Source organism: Bombus huntii, chromosome 5 (genome assembly GCF_024542735.1).
Source record: "Bombus huntii isolate Logan2020A chromosome 5, iyBomHunt1.1, whole genome shotgun sequence".
Classification (NCBI taxonomy): domain Eukaryota; kingdom Metazoa; phylum Arthropoda; class Insecta; order Hymenoptera; family Apidae; genus Bombus; species Bombus huntii.
The window spans coordinates 5,224,490-5,242,093 of record NC_066242.1 but is presented as its reverse complement, the minus strand read 5'-3'; the positions used below and the strand labels follow the sequence as shown (position 1 = coordinate 5,242,093).

Here is a 17,604-nt window from a genome sequence, read left to right as displayed (position 1 = left end):
GAGATGGAATTAATAATTTGCAATTATCGTAAAGCAACGGGAGAATTGGTGTAGAAGATTACAGGAAATCGATATAAAGATAGTAGGGAAATCAAGGGACTTGAAAATTGCTAGAAAATTAATCGACGAAAACCGGAGAAACCTAAAAAAAAAAAACGATAGCGTGTCGATGACCGAATGAAATGTTACAAAAATTTCCTACGATATGCGAAACGAAAGAAGGCGCTGAATTCTCGAAATAAATATACGAAACAACGCGTCCAATCTTTTTCTGTTTCGTAACAGCGAAGCGGTATGTATCGATGATTCAAATGTCCGTGAACAAGCATGTAAGGGTCAGGTAATGGGTTAAACCAACAAATAAGTATTATTACACGTGTCCCCAATGTGCATGCAGCAGCGACTGTGTGTATTAATAAAATATTCTCTTTGATTCCGACCGTGCACGCGTGCGTGTGTATTATGCGAATAGCAAACACGGAATATTACCCGTTTACTCATTGTGACTGGGGATTAAGCGGAGAAAGAAAGCACGATTAACCTGGCTTAAACGAATGTCTTTAAGCGCGTATAAGCTAAGTGGAACAAACTGCAGTTTATTACCCACAGAATTAATAATTGTCATGATTTTCAAGTAGTCAGATTATCGAAAGAAAGGCGATGAAAAATATAAACGTAAGAATTATAAACTTGCGTGTACCAATGTGTGTACTTAGTTACGCTATACTTGAATCACATTGATTAAAGTGATACCCAACGAGAATAAAATAAACGTGTATGACTTCAATTCTAAAAGCTCCTACATGTTTTGAGCAATCGTAGAAAAAGAAACGTGAAACTCATCACTTGGATAGATTAGATAGTTCTAATGTGAAATGCTTAATTAACATTAATTAACAAACGACTGGTTTTACACTTTTATTTTACAACTCCTACTTCATGTTACATTTTTCCGCGATAATTTAGATGCCTTGCTGTTATACCTATGTACCTCTAAGTTAGACCGGGAAACCAATTTAATATGGAAGGACAAGACAAAATCCACACCATTCCCCACGTTCAAAGACTTCCTAAAGTTTTTGAACGATCGCTGTCAGGTCATCGAACCGGCAAGAACGACACGCCAACCATGTGGACAGGCATTTGCCACGTTCCAATCGCCGTCGCTCTGTCCAATTTGCCGTGGACCACACAAAATTTGGAACTGCAATACCTTCAGGACGAAAACCATCGAAGAACGGGTTATAGCCACCGAAGAAATAGCAGCATGTACTAATTGCCTGACGACAGGACACACGCTTATTTTACAATTCCTACTTCATGTTACATTTTTTCGCGATAATTAAAGGAATAATATACTGAATTTACTTCTTCTTTTATATATTCAAAATTAAAATAATCTTGTATCAAGATAACTGCTACTTGTCAAAGACTTCTACAATCAGTTCCTCGTTCCGTACAACTTCCCACACGTTTTCAGAATTTCTATCGGGTATCATTCAATATTACTGTGTCGATTATGAGGAAAATTCCGGATCGATCACTAAGTCGCAAGATGCTAACACTAGAACTTCTACGCCAATTGTTACGTCGGGCGACTCTCTACCTGGACCAGGTCATACACCGCGGCCTAGACGGACACCAGATGTCCGTTCATCCTTAAGGCGTACCCTCAATAGCCTTAAGGACCTGTCATAAATCCCAGTAATTACTAAGATCCTTCAGACCGAACAAATATCTTTTTCTAAATCACTTTCTAAGGACTATTGTCTACCACGGCTTCACAGCTTGGTTTTTCCCACGTATGATGCTTCCTAATAGCAACTTGCTATCGAGGGCGGCTAAGACCCTTCCTAGCCCACCAACCTTCGTTTAACTAATTAACAACGAATCCTATTTCCCTCCCTCTCTTGGCCAAAATCGTCACCAACAAATCCGATGGTCCCGTGCGCTAGACATACCCATCCTTATCTTTCCTCCGCTACAGCATCGTCATCGAACATCACTGATTTTCCATCCTTCAAACAGTCAACATTCCTTCGACCGGGTTTTCACCCGAAGATCAGTCACTCACTCATCTTATACATACGCACCAGCGTAACTATCTCCTTCACAAAGTTGTTGGTATAAACTGTCATTTACAAGTAAGTACATCAGTGTAATATTCAATTAACCACCTCTATTATCCTAATCGAAATAGGGGATCGATCATTTCGTGGCGTCGATTATCTAATCGTAACGGGAATTTACGACTCCCGTTGGCGTGCTTCCTCGCGATCGCGTCTCTCCGCGAGTGGTCGAAACATATGGTCCTTCGAGCCGGATCACGTATCTGTGAAAAATGCACTTACCAGTGACCACTCAGTACCATGTGATTACATCGTAACCAGCAGCGGAAACGTTATAACTACAACGAAGTCAGTGACGTCAGGTGCGCCACCTTCGAAGAGGCATAACTCGTAGGTCGAGGAACGCAACCATTAAACCTCCCGCCGCAGCTGGACACTTATCAACATAGCAAGTTCCAACAACTTCAACCTCATTTCAAAGGTGTCGCCTTCGGAAAGGATCACCTTCCTCGCGAAGCGCACGTCAACGAAACTCCGCTGCACAGTGATATGCAACAACTTGCAGCCGGAACAACTTCTGTCTCAACAATACAAGTGTCATTTCTGGGAAGGAACACCTTCCGTGCCAAACAAATACTCAACCGCTTGCCGCACATTAACGATCAACAACCGATAGTCGGACCGCCGTCCGCACCGCGACTGCAAGGTAAGCTCATTCAAATTATCAAAACCCCTCATGGCTTCCAATCAGGAAGAGCGCGTAAGACAGTTGTTACGGAAACGAGAAGGATTCAGGAAAGAATTAGAAGCTTCTCGCACATTGCTCGATACTTATGAAGAAGGGGCATCCATATATGCTATCCAACGTAATTTAAGCGACATAGAAGTAGAATTTATAGAGTTCAAAGAAAGTCAATGTGACTTAGACGATAGCGATGAAGGTCAAACACAGCAGGATCGTGTTGACTTACAACAGATGTTTTATACTATTACCGGACAGGCGTCTGCCATCATTAGTAACGCAAACAAACAATTAGAGCCGATAATTCGAAGTCTTACCACAAACTTATTGAACATGTCATTGCCGGATTCCGTCGATTTATCGAGAATTCGACTACCTACCTTTTCGGGAGCCTACGAAGATTGGCCAGGTTTCGCGGATCAATTTCGCTCCACAGTTCACAATAACCCCCGTATTGACGACTGCAAACGACTAATATATCTCCGTTCTTGTTTAACGCATGGAGCGGCTCTCGCTATATCATCGCTAAGTAATGTGACAATTAATTACGCAGCCGCGTGGGAAATACTGGAACAAAGATACAACGGACCAGCAAAAGTCGTAGAGAAACATTTGCAGGAGATAATTGACACGGCCTCCTTATCACGGACAGCACATCGAGACTTGCAGTCCTATACAACCAAACTAGAGTCACATTACAAGGCCTTGAAAGCTCTCGGTCAACCAACCGCAGATGCCTTGCTGTTATATCTATGTACCTCTAGGTTAGACCGAGAAACCAATTTAATATCGAAGGACAAGATAAAATCCACACCATTGCCTACATTCAAAGACTTCCTAAGGTTTTTGAACGATCGCTGTCAGGTCATCGAACCGGCAAGAACGACACGCCAAACACGTGGGCATGCATTTGTCACGTTCTAATCGCCGTCGCGCTGTCCAATTTGCCGTGGACCACACAAAATTTGGAGCTGCAATACCTTCAGGACGAAAACTATCGAAGAACGGGTTATATCCGTCGAAGAAATATCAGCATGTACTAACTGCCTGACGACAGGACACACGCTTCAATATTGTAACGCCGGATCTTGCCGCATATGAGAACGACGCCACCACAGGCTTTTACATAGATCCGACGCTGGAATCAAGAATCGGAATATCTTTCGCAACCGAACACCTCCGACAAAACCTCCAAGCACAAGGCCCCGATCTGCGCCTGCCAATAAACGATTCGGATGGGTCATCGGGGGGAGCCCACTTTCCCAATTAACCGCAAGGGTCTTTCATGCCTCCACGACACATCTAGGAACGGACCTCACCCGCCTTTGGGAACTCGACGAGGGACTACGGATAAAGTACCTACCATGGCGAATTCACAACCACCGGAATGCAGCAGCAACACGTCTATCAGTTTCCAGAGAAACAATAATAATATTTTTCTTTTTTTTATTATTTATTTATTTAAATTTTTACAATTTGTCCAGTAGGACATTTGGTAAAGTATTATAGCGGTATACTAATATAACATGTCGGTGGCTACCCCCAGCGGGGTACCATCATCGTGTTTGTTAGGTTATGTCCTTTGTTTTTGTTTTTTTTAATTATTTATTTATTTAAATTTTTACAATTTGTCCAGTAGGATATTTGGTAAAATATTATAGCGGTATACTAATATAACATGTCGGTGGCTACCCCCAGTGGGGTACTATCATCGTGTTGTTAGGTTATGTCCTTTGCTTTTTTTTTATTATTTATTTCTTTAAATTTTTACAATTTGTCCAGTAGGACATTTGGTAAAATATTATAGCGGTATACTAATATATCATGTGGGTGGCTGCCCCCAGCGGGGTACCATCATCGTGTTTGTTAGATTATGTCCTTTGTTTTTGTTTCTTTTAATTATTTATTTATTTAAATTTTTACAATTTGTCCAGTAGGATATTTGGTAAAATATTATAGCGGTATACTAATATAACATGTCGGTGGCTACCCCCAGTGGGGTACTATCATCGTGTTGTTAGGTTATGTCCTTTGCTTTTTTTTTATTATTTATTTCTTTAAATTTTTACAATTTGTCCAGTAGGACATTTGGTAAAATATTATAGCGGTATACTAATATAACATGTCGGTGGCTACCCCCAGCGGGGTACCATCATCGTGTTGTTAGGTTATGACCCTTGCTTTTTTTTTTATTATTTATTTCTTTAAATTTTTACAATTTGTCCAGTAGGACATTTGGTAAAGTATTATAGCGGTATACTAATATATCATGTGGGTGGCTGCCCCCAGCGGGGTACCATCATCGTGTTTGTTAGATTATGTCCTTTGTTTTTGTTTTTTTTAATTATTTATTTATTTAAATTTTTACAATTTGTCCAGTAGGATATTTGGTAAAATATTATAGCGGTATACTAATATAACATGTCGGTGGCTACCCCCAGCGGGGTACCATCATCGTGTTGTTAGGTTATGACCCTTGCTTTTTTTTTTATTATTTATTTCTTTAAATTTTTACAATTTGTCCAGTAGGATATTTGGTAAAGTATTATAGCGGTATACTAATATATCATGTGGGTGGCTGCCCCCAGCGGGGTACCATCATCGTGTTTGTTAGATTATGTCCTTTGTTTTTGTTTTTTTTAATTATTTATTTATTTAAATTTTTACAATTTGTCCAGTAGGATATTTGGTAAAATATTATAGCGGTATACTAATATAACATGTCGGTGGCTACCCCCAGCGGGGTACCATCATCGTGTTGTTAGGTTATGACCCTTGCTTTTTTTTTTATTATTTATTTCTTTAAATTTTTACAATTTGTCCAGTAGGATATTTGGTAAAGTATTATAGCGGTATACTAATATATCATGTGGGTGGCTGCCCCCAGCGGGGTACCATCATCGTGTTTGTTAGATTATGTCCTTTGTTTTTGTTTTTTTTAATTATTTATTTATTTAAATTTTTACAATTTGTCCAGTAGGATATTTGGTAAAATATTATAGCGGTATACTAATATAACATGTCGGTGGCTACCCCCAGTGGGGTACTATCATCGTGTTGTTAGGTTATGTCCTTTGCTTTTTTTTTATTATTTATTTCTTTAAATTTTTACAATTTGTCCAGTAGGACATTTGGTAAAATATTATAGCGGTATACTAATATAACATGTCGGTGGCTACCCCCAGCGGGGTACCATCATCGTGTTGTTAGGTTATGACCCTTGCTTTTTTTTTATTATTTATTTCTTTAAATTTTTACAATTTGTCCAGTAGGACATTTGGTAAAGTATTATAGCGGTATACTAATATATCATGTGGGTGGCTGCCCCCAGCGGGGTACCATCATCGTGTTTGTTAGATTATGTCCTTTGCTTTTTTTTTATTATTTATTTCTTTAAATTTTTACAATTTGTCCAGTAGGACATTTGGTAAAGTATTATAGCGGTATACTAATATAACATGTCGGTGGCTACCCCCAGCGGGGTACCATCATCGTGTTTGTTAGATTATGTCCTTTGTTTTTGTTTTTTTTAATTATTTATTTATTTAAATTTTTACAATTTGTCCAGTAGGACATTTGGTAAAATATTATAGCGGTATACTAATATAACATGTCGGTGGCTACCCCCAGCGGGGTACCATCATCGTGTTGTTAGGTTATGACCCTTGCTTTTTTTTTTATTATTTATTTCTTTAAATTTTTACAATTTGTCCAGTAGGATATTTGGTAAAGTATTATAGCGGTATACTAATATAACATGTCGGTGGCTACCCCCAGCGGGGTACCATCATCGTGTTTGTTAGGTTATGTCCTTTGTTTTTGTTTTTTTTAATTATTTATTTATTTAAATTTTTACAATTTGTCCAGTAGGATATTTGGTAAAATATTATAGCGGTATACTAATATAACATGTCGGTGGCTACCCCCAGTGGGGTACTATCATCGTGTTGTTAGGTTATGTCCTTTGCTTTTTTTTTATTATTTATTTCTTTAAATTTTTACAATTTGTCCAGTAGGACATTTGGTAAAATATTATAGCGGTATACTAATATAACATGTCGGTGGCTACCCCCAGCGGGGTACCATCATCGTGTTGTTAGGTTATGACCCTTGCTTTTTTTTTATTATTTATTTCTTTAAATTTTTACAATTTGTCCAGTAGGACATTTGGTAAAGTATTATAGCGGTATACTAATATATCATGTGGGTGGCTGCCCCCAGCGGGGTACCATCATCGTGTTTGTTAGATTATGTCCTTTGTTTTTGTTTTTTTTAATTATTTATTTATTTAAATTTTTACAATTTGTCCAGTAGGATATTTGGTAAAATATTATAGCGGTATACTAATATAACATGTCGGTGGCTACCCCCAGCGGGGTACCATCATCGTGTTGTTAGGTTATGACCCTTGCTTTTTTTTTTATTATTTATTTCTTTAAATTTTTACAATTTGTCCAGTAGGATATTTGGTAAAGTATTATAGCGGTATACTAATATATCATGTGGGTGGCTGCCCCCAGCGGGGTACCATCATCGTGTTTGTTAGATTATGTCCTTTGTTTTTGTTTTTTTTAATTATTTATTTATTTAAATTTTTACAATTTGTCCAGTAGGATATTTGGTAAAATATTATAGCGGTATACTAATATAACATGTCGGTGGCTACCCCCAGTGGGGTACTATCATCGTGTTGTTAGGTTATGTCCTTTGCTTTTTTTTTATTATTTATTTCTTTAAATTTTTACAATTTGTCCAGTAGGACATTTGGTAAAATATTATAGCGGTATACTAATATAACATGTCGGTGGCTACCCCCAGCGGGGTACCATCATCGTGTTGTTAGGTTATGACCCTTGCTTTTTTTTTATTATTTATTTCTTTAAATTTTTACAATTTGTCCAGTAGGATATTTGGTAAAGTATTATAGCGGTATACTAATATATCATGTGGGTGGCTGCCCCCAGCGGGGTACCATCATCGTGTTTGTTAGATTATGTCCTTTGTTTTTGTTTTTTTTAATTATTTATTTATTTAAATTTTTACAATTTGTCCAGTAGGATATTTGGTAAAATATTATAGCGGTATACTAATATAACATGTCGGTGGCTACCCCCAGTGGGGTACTATCATCGTGTTGTTAGGTTATGTCCTTTGCTTTTTTTTTATTATTTATTTCTTTAAATTTTTACAATTTGTCCAGTAGGACATTTGGTAAAATATTATAGCGGTATACTAATATAACATGTCGGTGGCTACCCCCAGCGGGGTACCATCATCGTGTTGTTAGGTTATGACCCTTGCTTTTTTTTTATTATTTATTTCTTTAAATTTTTACAATTTGTCCAGTAGGACATTTGGTAAAGTATTATAGCGGTATACTAATATATCATGTGGGTGGCTGCCCCCAGCGGGGTACCATCATCGTGTTTGTTAGATTATGTCCTTTGCTTTTTTTTTATTATTTATTTCTTTAAATTTTTACAATTTGTCCAGTAGGACATTTGGTAAAGTATTATAGCGGTATACTAATATAACATGTCGGTGGCTACCCCCAGCGGGGTACCATCATCGTGTTTGTTAGGTTATGTCCTTTGTTTTTGTTTTTTTTAATTATTTATTTATTTAAATTTTTACAATTTGTCCAGTAGGACATTTGGTAAAGTATTATAGCGGTATACTAATATAACATGTCGGTGGCTACCCCCAGCGGGGTACCATCATCGTGTTTGTTAGGTTATGTCCTTTGTTTTTGTTTTTTTTAATTATTTATTTATTTAAATTTTTACAATTTGTCCAGTAGGACATTTGGTAAAATATTATAGCGGTATACTAATATAACATGTCGGTGGCTACCTCCAGCGGGGTACTATCATTGTGTTGTTAGGTTATGTCCTTTGCTTTTTTTTTTATTATTTATTTCTTTAAATTTTTACAATTTGTCCAGTAGGACATTTGGTAAAATATTATAGCGGTATACTAATATAACATGTCGGTGGCTACCCCCAGCGGGGTACCATCATCGTGTTTGTTAGGTTATGTCCTTTGTTTTTGTTTTTTTTTAATTATTTATTTATTTAAATTTTTACAATTTGTCCAGTAGGACATTTGGTAAAATATTATAGCGGTATACTAATATAACATGTCGGTGGCTACTCCCAGCGGGGTACTATCATCGTGTTGTTAGGTTATGTCCTTTGCTTTTTTTTTATTATTTATTTCTTTAAATTTTTACAATTTGTCCAGTAGGACATTTGGTAAAATATTATAGCGGTATACTAATATAACATGTCGGTGGCTACCCCCAGCGGAGTACCATCATCGTGTTTGTTAGGTTATGTCCTTTGTTTTTTTTTTTAATTATTTATTTATTTAAATTTTTACAATTTGTCCAGTAGGACATTTGGTAAAATATTATAGCGGTATACTAATATGACATGTCGGTGGCTACCCCCAGCGGGGTACCATCATCGTGTTTGTTAGGTTATGTCCTTTGTGAGATCTGTTGGGTGTTTTCTTTTTAATCTTCTTTTTATGCTTGATGTGTCGACCGTTTCCGCTGCCAGCCGGTTTGGGTGCGTTGCTATTCTTTCTCTATACCTTCTTGCACTTCTGTTAATCTCCTCCTTGACCGTTGGTATTCCCAGGTCTTTCCGAATGTCCTCGTTTCTAACGTACCATGGCGCGTTTACTATTGTTCTGAGTATTTTAGATTCCATTGCCTCTATTTTGGTTATATGGCTCATTGCTGCTGTTCCCCATAGTGCTATTCCGTACGTCCAGATTGGTTTTATGGCCATTTTATATATTTTTAGTTTGTTTTCTATGCTTAGTTTGTATTTTCGACTTGTTAGCCAGTATATTTGTCTCCTTGCCATCTGTATTTTGTCTATTGTTGCTTTAATATGCTGTTTCCATGTGAGTCGTGTATCTAAGTGGAGTTCTAGGTATTTGACTTGCCTTGTTTGTATTGTATGTGTGTGCTGTTTAGTATAAACAATAATAATATGAACAACAACGTTCATTCTCTTCCGACGGATAATATCGCATTAAATTTACCTTCGATCTCGTCGCAAGACACACGCATCTCATTGCATGACACCCACAGCACGTCACCTACACGCGACTTGACAACAATCAAGTTCGCGTCCGCATTATCTCGACCATCTCACCCAATGATACAAACCACCTTGAAGGTGACAACTTTCAACGAGCCTTTAGACCTGAAGAAAGAGAAGGTCTCACCAGGCGACAAATCGTTTCAGAAACTAATCTCCCCTAATCTGTTACAGAACGTTCATGACTCTTTAACCGCAGTTCACAATCTAAATAGTAACGGGTTGAGTCCCATCCAGGACAGCAAGGTCAACGTTGAGTCGAAACCTACTGTAAAGGCTTCGACAACGGACCAAACCGTTCAGGGGTAGTTTTTCCTCGGACAATACTTCCACGATGAACGTCCAACACGTGTCGACGTCCAATCATCTCTCTCACATCACGTCATCTGTACCACCCGAGAACATTCCATCTGATCTCAACGATTCTCTACTGAGTTCACAGAACGCCACACCGAACACACCGCATACCACAAACTTCTCCCTGAAGTCACCCTTGGCTGCAACGACGCCACTATACTCTCCAGTGGCAAAACGAATCCCAATCACAACGCTCAACGCTTCTTCTCTACCAAGGATCATCAACAAGAGAGTGCGATTCGGGCGGGTCATCGGGGGGAGGCTAGTCTCCCAATCCACTACAGATATCGTTCACATTTCCAAGACAGATCATCCCTCAGACCACAGCTACTACCTGCCACATCACGGCTCAATCAGGGATAAGATCCAAACCTCAAAACTCCGCGCCGTGTTGGAGGAATCTTCACCAAGCACCACTGACGTTCCCTTCAACGACACTTTCTGGGCCGAGGTGTTTACAACACTTCCAGAAGCAAGATCCACGACACTTCCCCTGGGTCGTGAACTTCAAATGGAAATCGCTCGACAGCGATGAGGAAGACGGAGATCTAGACTACGAGGGAGACAACCGACCCTCAAGCCAACGGCCCTTCGGTCGCATCGCCAAGTTCACCCTGGGGACGACAGCATCATCCGGATGGCTCCCGTTCATACGTCAAGGAGCATCCTGGACCGAGGTGCAAGCGGCCGGTCACACTACCGAGCCAACCCGATCCAGCGGAATACGCATAACCAACAATCGACAAAGACTTGGGCGACAGCTCCAATTAATTTTACCTTTACAGAAATTTTGATCGGTACACTCTCAACGGGGGGAGGATGTTACGTCGGGCGACTCTCTACCTGGATTAGGTCATACAACGCGGGCCAGACGGACACCAGATGTCCGCTCATCCTTAAGGCGTACCCTCAATAGCCTTAAGGACCCGTCATAAATCCCAGTAATTTGCAATTACTAAGGTCCTTTAGACCGAACAAATATCTTTTTCTAAATCACTTTCTAAGGACTATTGTCTACCACGGCTTGACGGCTTGGTTTTTCCCACGTACGATGCTTCCTAATAGCAACTTGCTATCGAGGGCGGCTAAGACCCTTCCTAGCCCACCAACCTTCGTTTAACTAATTAACAACGAATCCTATTTCCCTCCCTCTCTTGGCCAAAATCGTCACCAACAAATCCGATGGTCCCGTGCGCTAGACATACCCATCCTTATCTTTCCTCCGCTACAGCATCGTCATCGAACATCACTGATTTTCCATCCTTCAAACAGTCAACATTCCTTCGACCGGGTTTTCACCCGAAGATCAGTCACTCACTCATCTTATACATACGCACCAGCGTAACTATCTCCTTCACAAAGTTGTTGGTATAAACTGTCATTTACAAGTAAGTACATCAGTGTAATATTCAATTAACCACCTCTATTATCCTAATCGAAATAGGGGATCGATCATTTCGTGGCGTCGATTATCTAATCGTAACGGGAATTTACGACTCCCGTTGGCGTGCTTCCTCGCGAGCGCGTCTCTCCGCGAGTGGTCGAAACACCAGTCAAAATGATTGGTTCTGCAATTTTTATAAATTTACTAACAGCCATTTAGGGATCATGGTTGCAGATGGATTAATAATAGCAGAAATGTAATACAAATAATTTTAATAGGAAAAGAAATGAAATACAAAAATATTCTATTACGTATTATATATTATTCTATCTATTATATAATATATATATATGTCGGAGATGAAAGGAAAGCCGAAGCCTTTCCTTGGAAATTTTGAGAACATCCTCTAGTACTTTAGCCTAGGTTTTATTATAGCTGTAATTGTTTAAAATTTGTGATAGCGAGATTGGGTTCGAGGTGACAATTGGTCGCCGAACGTAGCCACAGTCACGAGATAAACATTTTGCCTAACGGAGGTCTGGAGTGGTTGTATGGGTTTTCCGAGAAGTGTGATTGTGGCGGCATGCGGCCTCTAGAGCGGGCCTAGCCACGTGTGAGGTTACCTCGGAGGTGCCGAGACAATGGGACATACATTGTATCAATAACCAAACTCCAGGCAGAAGCTGCCTAGCAACGACGTTCGGAACTTCTCGATGCTTCTAACGAGTGCGTATCGAATTGCAGACGAGGCTGGCATTCGTGTGATTGCCTTGGAGAGTGACACATCGAGCATTTTCGTCAATCGTATTTTACGCCTAAGATTATTTTTTACGCTTAGTAAAGAATTATCTCGTTGGCCGTGGATTCGTTTGAACCCAGCAAAAACATTGTTAATAGTGTACATTAAATTCATTATTCGTAAGTCATATTATTCATCAACTTCATTGTTCATCAAATTTATTATTCATTAGACTTAATTATTTGTTAAGCTTAGTGATAATCTTGTATATACGTGTACATATAATCTCGGCTTTGTGAAACGATGGCTAGTCCACGCGAAGAGTTATCACGCGCCCAAAATTCCGATCTTAACCCGACATATATATTAATATATATATTAAATATATTCTATTATATAATATTCTATTAGTATTATAATATATATTCTATTATATATTATTACGTATTTTTTGAAGACCAGCCGTTTTGACTGGTTTTGGTAGAAATAGCTTCGTCATAATTGTCGATCGTTCTAGAATTAAGTGGGACGCGTATCAAACGCAACGTTTTGAAGGCTATAAGATCCTCTTTTGAAGGCTATAAAATATTTGGTACATATCTGAAAATCTATTACGTAAACATATTGTAACTTTTCCTTCGACAAGCATCTAGTTGAAAAATATTCCCTCCTAATAAAAAAGATTGCTCCCTTCTTTGTTTTTTAATTCCAGATGTTGGACGAATAAATCCATATCGCGAAGAAGTATAGAAATTAAAACGAATAATCGAAAGGGGTTAAGGGAGTAGATAGAGAGGGTTCTCTTCTCTTGTGTTTGCGCCCAACGTTTCGCTGGAGGCATCGAAACGACGCGTTTTTTTATTTACGTATTTATGAGATTACATAACGGTCCGGCCCGACAAAAATGATTAAAAGCAAATATGTGCGGTGGTTTTTCGTGATTCAACCAATACGAGGACCAAGGAATCGTCAAACACGTGATAATACAACCGTAACACAATCGAGTCAAATCAATCGTAATATCACGAGAAATAACGAGAATTCATTTTTCTATAATCCAATATGCCGGGACACCGGTTTTAACTGTATTTTTCGTTGAAACGGATACATCCAGTGAATGTATAAAGCGTAACGCGATAATGGAAATTACTACGTCGATTATTTTATTCCTGTTATGAAAGTCGATGAATTATAACGTGGGCAGGGTTTGGTAACGGAATAAAATCTTCGAATTGAAGAACTTTATGGGATGGGTTCCGTGAGTAAATACACGTATGTATATACGCGCGTACATCGAATGATTCGATTACCGTGTTTGGCCACGTGTGTTCGGTGCAGCACGTTTTAATGACGTACAAACGCTGTTCTTGCAGAACTTCTCGTAAACAAAAATTCGTTAGGATCGGTAAAGGGAGGAGAGTTGCCTTTTTATTCGATTAATTCCTTTAATTCGGTAATTATACAATGAATTCAATGGCTTTTAATCAACTTTTAGTATTTGCCAAATTGATTTGCGAGAAATATTCGCGAGAAATATGGAAATAATTTATGCGAGGAAATACACTGTTATCGAACGAAATTATAAACCTGTAGATAGAGAACTACAAGAAAGATAAATAAACTTAACAGTTTTTCGAACCACGTTAAAATCCCTCGTTTCACAGTTATTTTATATCCGCGATTCGACTTTTCTAGGTAATCGTTATCAAAGAAAGTTATAAAATCGGAATTACTTTGATCGAATGTATGATATGAAAATAAAAAAGATAACAAGAACGATTGACAATTTCCTTTGTTATAGAAAATGAAATTCCCTCGGCGTAATATCGAAATCTAACGACGAGCTCCAATCTCTGATCTTACTGAAATTAGTATGAAAATATTGAAACGTGATTGATTAAAATAAATTCATCTATAACTCGTGATCGACAATTATGCGTTAATTCGATCGAATTATTAGAGAAACTTATGACATTTGGCTGTAAGCTTTTTCACAGAGAACTGGCTGCGCTCGATGATCACGATGACAAATGGAGAAACAGGTCGAATAAATACGGGAGAGATCGTCGCGATTACTTATTCTGGAAAACCGATTGATCCTGGTCCAAATGAGATCTAGTCGTGTAAGTAATATGTGTTAATCGAACAGCAGAAATAGAGAAGCACATGATATTATAGTATCGACGATGAAATGACCATTCGTAGCTGGAACAGCATTACCTGTATGATCAACCATTTTCACCTATTATGAACGGAGAATACATAAATTGAATAATTTTATAGGAATAATCCAGTAAAATAAAGATACGTATTAACCATTTTATTTCGTCCTTTTGTCTATACATCACATGTACTATATGCCACGACGTAGTTAGTTAAATTTGAACTACCAATCAAAAAAGTCGTACGACTATTACTTGTCTGTATTTTTTGATAATATCTCACCGATAGATGAGCGGCGATCGTTCTAAAGAAAAATAAAAGAAGAATCCTGATGATTCTAGTAGATATTTATTATATTATCTTATTGAAATTTACGTTTAAAAATATCAAATGCTACGTCATTTATGGATAATATTAGCGAAGAAAATACGATATAATTAATTTTTAATAGAAATAAAACATACGAAAAAATAGCCAAGCCTCGGATAAATAAATTACCATATACATCCAAGAAATATTACTAATCCAAGTAATAACTCTTCTCCGATTAACAGGTTAAATAACATTCTACACACAGAACCATACTCCTATACGTACATATTTATGCGCTTACAGACAACTAGATCACACGCAGAAAGCTATATTAACTGTGCACGATGTGTATCCATCCATACGTAGATAATCCATTATTTGCACAACGAAAACGCGGCCATGGCTTTCGCGTTGAATTCAACCACACTCCTCGCTCTCTCCCTCTCTCTCTCTCTCTCTCTCTGTTTCTCCCTCTCTTTCTCTTCCTCTCACTTTACCAACCGTCTAATGCACACAGGAACACGACAGCTGTGTGTTGCTCTGCAGCTAAAGGCATTAATTGGGATTAAGTAAATCAAGACGCTAATTAGCTCGCGCCAAGAGTGCGCGCACGCGCGCGTCATCGGCCTTTCGGCCCAACGACGAAGTTACCACCACCACGAGGTTCCGGCTCTCTCAAACCAAAATGTTACCACCCCTTGGCGTCAGCTCTAACCAGTGTAACTAGCTACACCGACGCGAGATCACCGTTTCCACGGTCATTTAATTTTCCTACCCATTTGCTGTGGCAACTGGCTGCTACGATTACAAATTTACCTGTGCAGACGATGGAACGCATTTATTCGAGGGTAGTTCGTTTATGCGACGTCACTAACAACACTTTTCCCTGTCCACTGTGTACGACCAATGAATGTTCAAAAGGTAGATAGGCCTTTTGTTCACGGTAACAGATGATTATCTTTTATTGGGATGATGATGATGATTCATTTGATTCGATCCTACCAGCTTTACAGTTGAGTATTAAACGAAAAGTCGGGAAAATGTTAAACGCAGTAGGCAAGCTTCGTTTGATTCGTTTCAGCGTTCAATGATCATTTGCCGAATTAAAAGTATAATTAATTATAGCTGGAATTATTAAATTTATATTATCATGTTACTTCACAGTTAAATACGGTATCCAGGTCTTGTTATGGATCTTGGATAAGAACAATCGAATCGCGAAGCGGACGAATGTTTAATATTTCAATGGAAATAAAAGCGTTGGTATTGCTACGTGTTATACGTTCTCATCGTAGGACGCAAGAGGAAATCTAATAATTAGATCGGCAATCGTACTTGCAACGATTTAATTATTCTTATACTACTACTTCTTTTACAACTCTATTACTCTATCTATTATACTCTGTTCTTATACTACTTGATTTTATACTGTATGTTCAACGCGATGTATTCAATACATACCATCCAATTCTATTTATAAATATCTATCGTTAAACCCTTTCCACGTCGACAACATCCCTAAACCACAGCTTGAAACAACAAGACCCTATAGAAGGAACCCCTATTCGAAGAGCTCGCTAAAAACTTCACAAATCCCATCGCGAAACCTTCAATTCGATCGCTTCGCCAATTACATACAACGCCATTAAAATTAAAGACAGAGGGTCAACTGAATCAAGAACCAACGCACCATACGGGTCGATGAAACGCAAAGGAAGAATAAGTGGATTTCTGAGCAGGTGAGTATTTATTTCATTACAAGCGAAATAGCCTATCTGCAAGGGACAGACAGTGAAAGAGAGAAATAGAAAGAAAATAAGTTAGTACGAACGTGTTCGGCATAGAGAAAGGGGATGGAGAGAGAGAGAGAGAGAGAGAGAGAATGATGGCGAAAGCGGCGAAGAGAAGCTGCAGAAAGCCCGTACGGATCCTGGTAATATCGCGAAAAGTGTTTGCTCAGCTTGTCTCGACCGAGCTTGGAGCATTAAACCGCGAGAGCGTTCTTTCTCGTCTCCCTGGGATCCGGGGAGAGCGATACCGACCTCTCCAATGTGTACACTTCTGCTCCCGATTATACGTTGCGCGAGCCCGAACAGCTATTTCCTTCCTTTCCACCGCGGTGAATTTCGATTCTGCCAATTGAAGCGGCGATCAGTTTCATGTACTTTGTCATGGAGTCCGGCGACAATTTAACTAACAGCTCGTGGAAACACGGGAAAGATGCAAAGAGTTTTCTAGGGAGCATGGAATACGATTGAAGTGATTGAGAAAATATCGAAAAAGACCATACGTGTGTGATGGTTAAATCGTTGAACCGATCTGACCAAAATTGCATAGAACGACTAATGCAAGGTGTACAGTTAAAATTTCCTGTTCGACTGCGATCATACGAATCATACGATGGATAAGGGGAAAGATATTTAGCAGCGAACAATAAATATTACTACGATATAGTGGTTTTTCTTTGTCATAATCGTGCTCTAAGACACGAGACGTGAATATTACTGCAAGATACCATTCAGATCAACGTACGAGGAAAAAGAAACTTTCCACGATTACGTAGCTGAATTTATAGGTACATACATATTTTTCTATTTAGATATCACTGTATATATTACTGGAGCACCATACGACATCAACGATATCGGGGTGAATATTATCCCACTCGTCGAACGTAATCGTTCCATCAGAATAAATTTTTCCTACTTGGAAAATATTAAAGA

The 17,604-nt window shown here is 38.6% G+C and overlaps 1 protein-coding gene and 3 long non-coding RNA genes across 20 annotated transcripts in view; 1 reads left to right on the top strand and 3 right to left on the bottom strand.

Annotated features, from left to right (window-relative positions):
- LOC126865502 (uncharacterized) overlaps window positions 1–17,604 on the bottom strand; it is a 70,190-nt gene that overhangs the window by 11,357 nt on the left and 41,229 nt on the right. The gene's annotated exons all lie outside the window — the stretch shown is intronic.
- LOC126865543 (uncharacterized) lies at window positions 5,738–6,511 on the bottom strand. The gene is made up of 2 exons (XR_007689586.1): window positions 6,475–6,511; window positions 5,738–5,883 (listed from the first exon to the last, which is right to left on the bottom strand). It is a non-coding gene; the product is annotated as an uncharacterized LOC126865543 (long non-coding RNA).
- On the top strand, window positions 6,851–9,097 carry LOC126865540 (uncharacterized). 4 transcript variants are annotated; one of them, XR_007689580.1, is made up of 4 exons: window positions 6,851–6,911; window positions 7,509–7,654; window positions 7,953–8,098; window positions 8,696–9,097. It is a non-coding gene; the product is annotated as an uncharacterized LOC126865540 (long non-coding RNA). The 4 variants fall into 4 exon arrangements; XR_007689581.1 differs by lacking the exon at window positions 7,509–7,654; XR_007689582.1 differs by lacking the exon at window positions 7,953–8,098.
- LOC126865542 (uncharacterized) lies at window positions 9,181–10,005 on the bottom strand. The gene is made up of 2 exons (XR_007689585.1): window positions 9,868–10,005; window positions 9,181–9,791 (listed from the first exon to the last, which is right to left on the bottom strand). It is a non-coding gene; the product is annotated as an uncharacterized LOC126865542 (long non-coding RNA).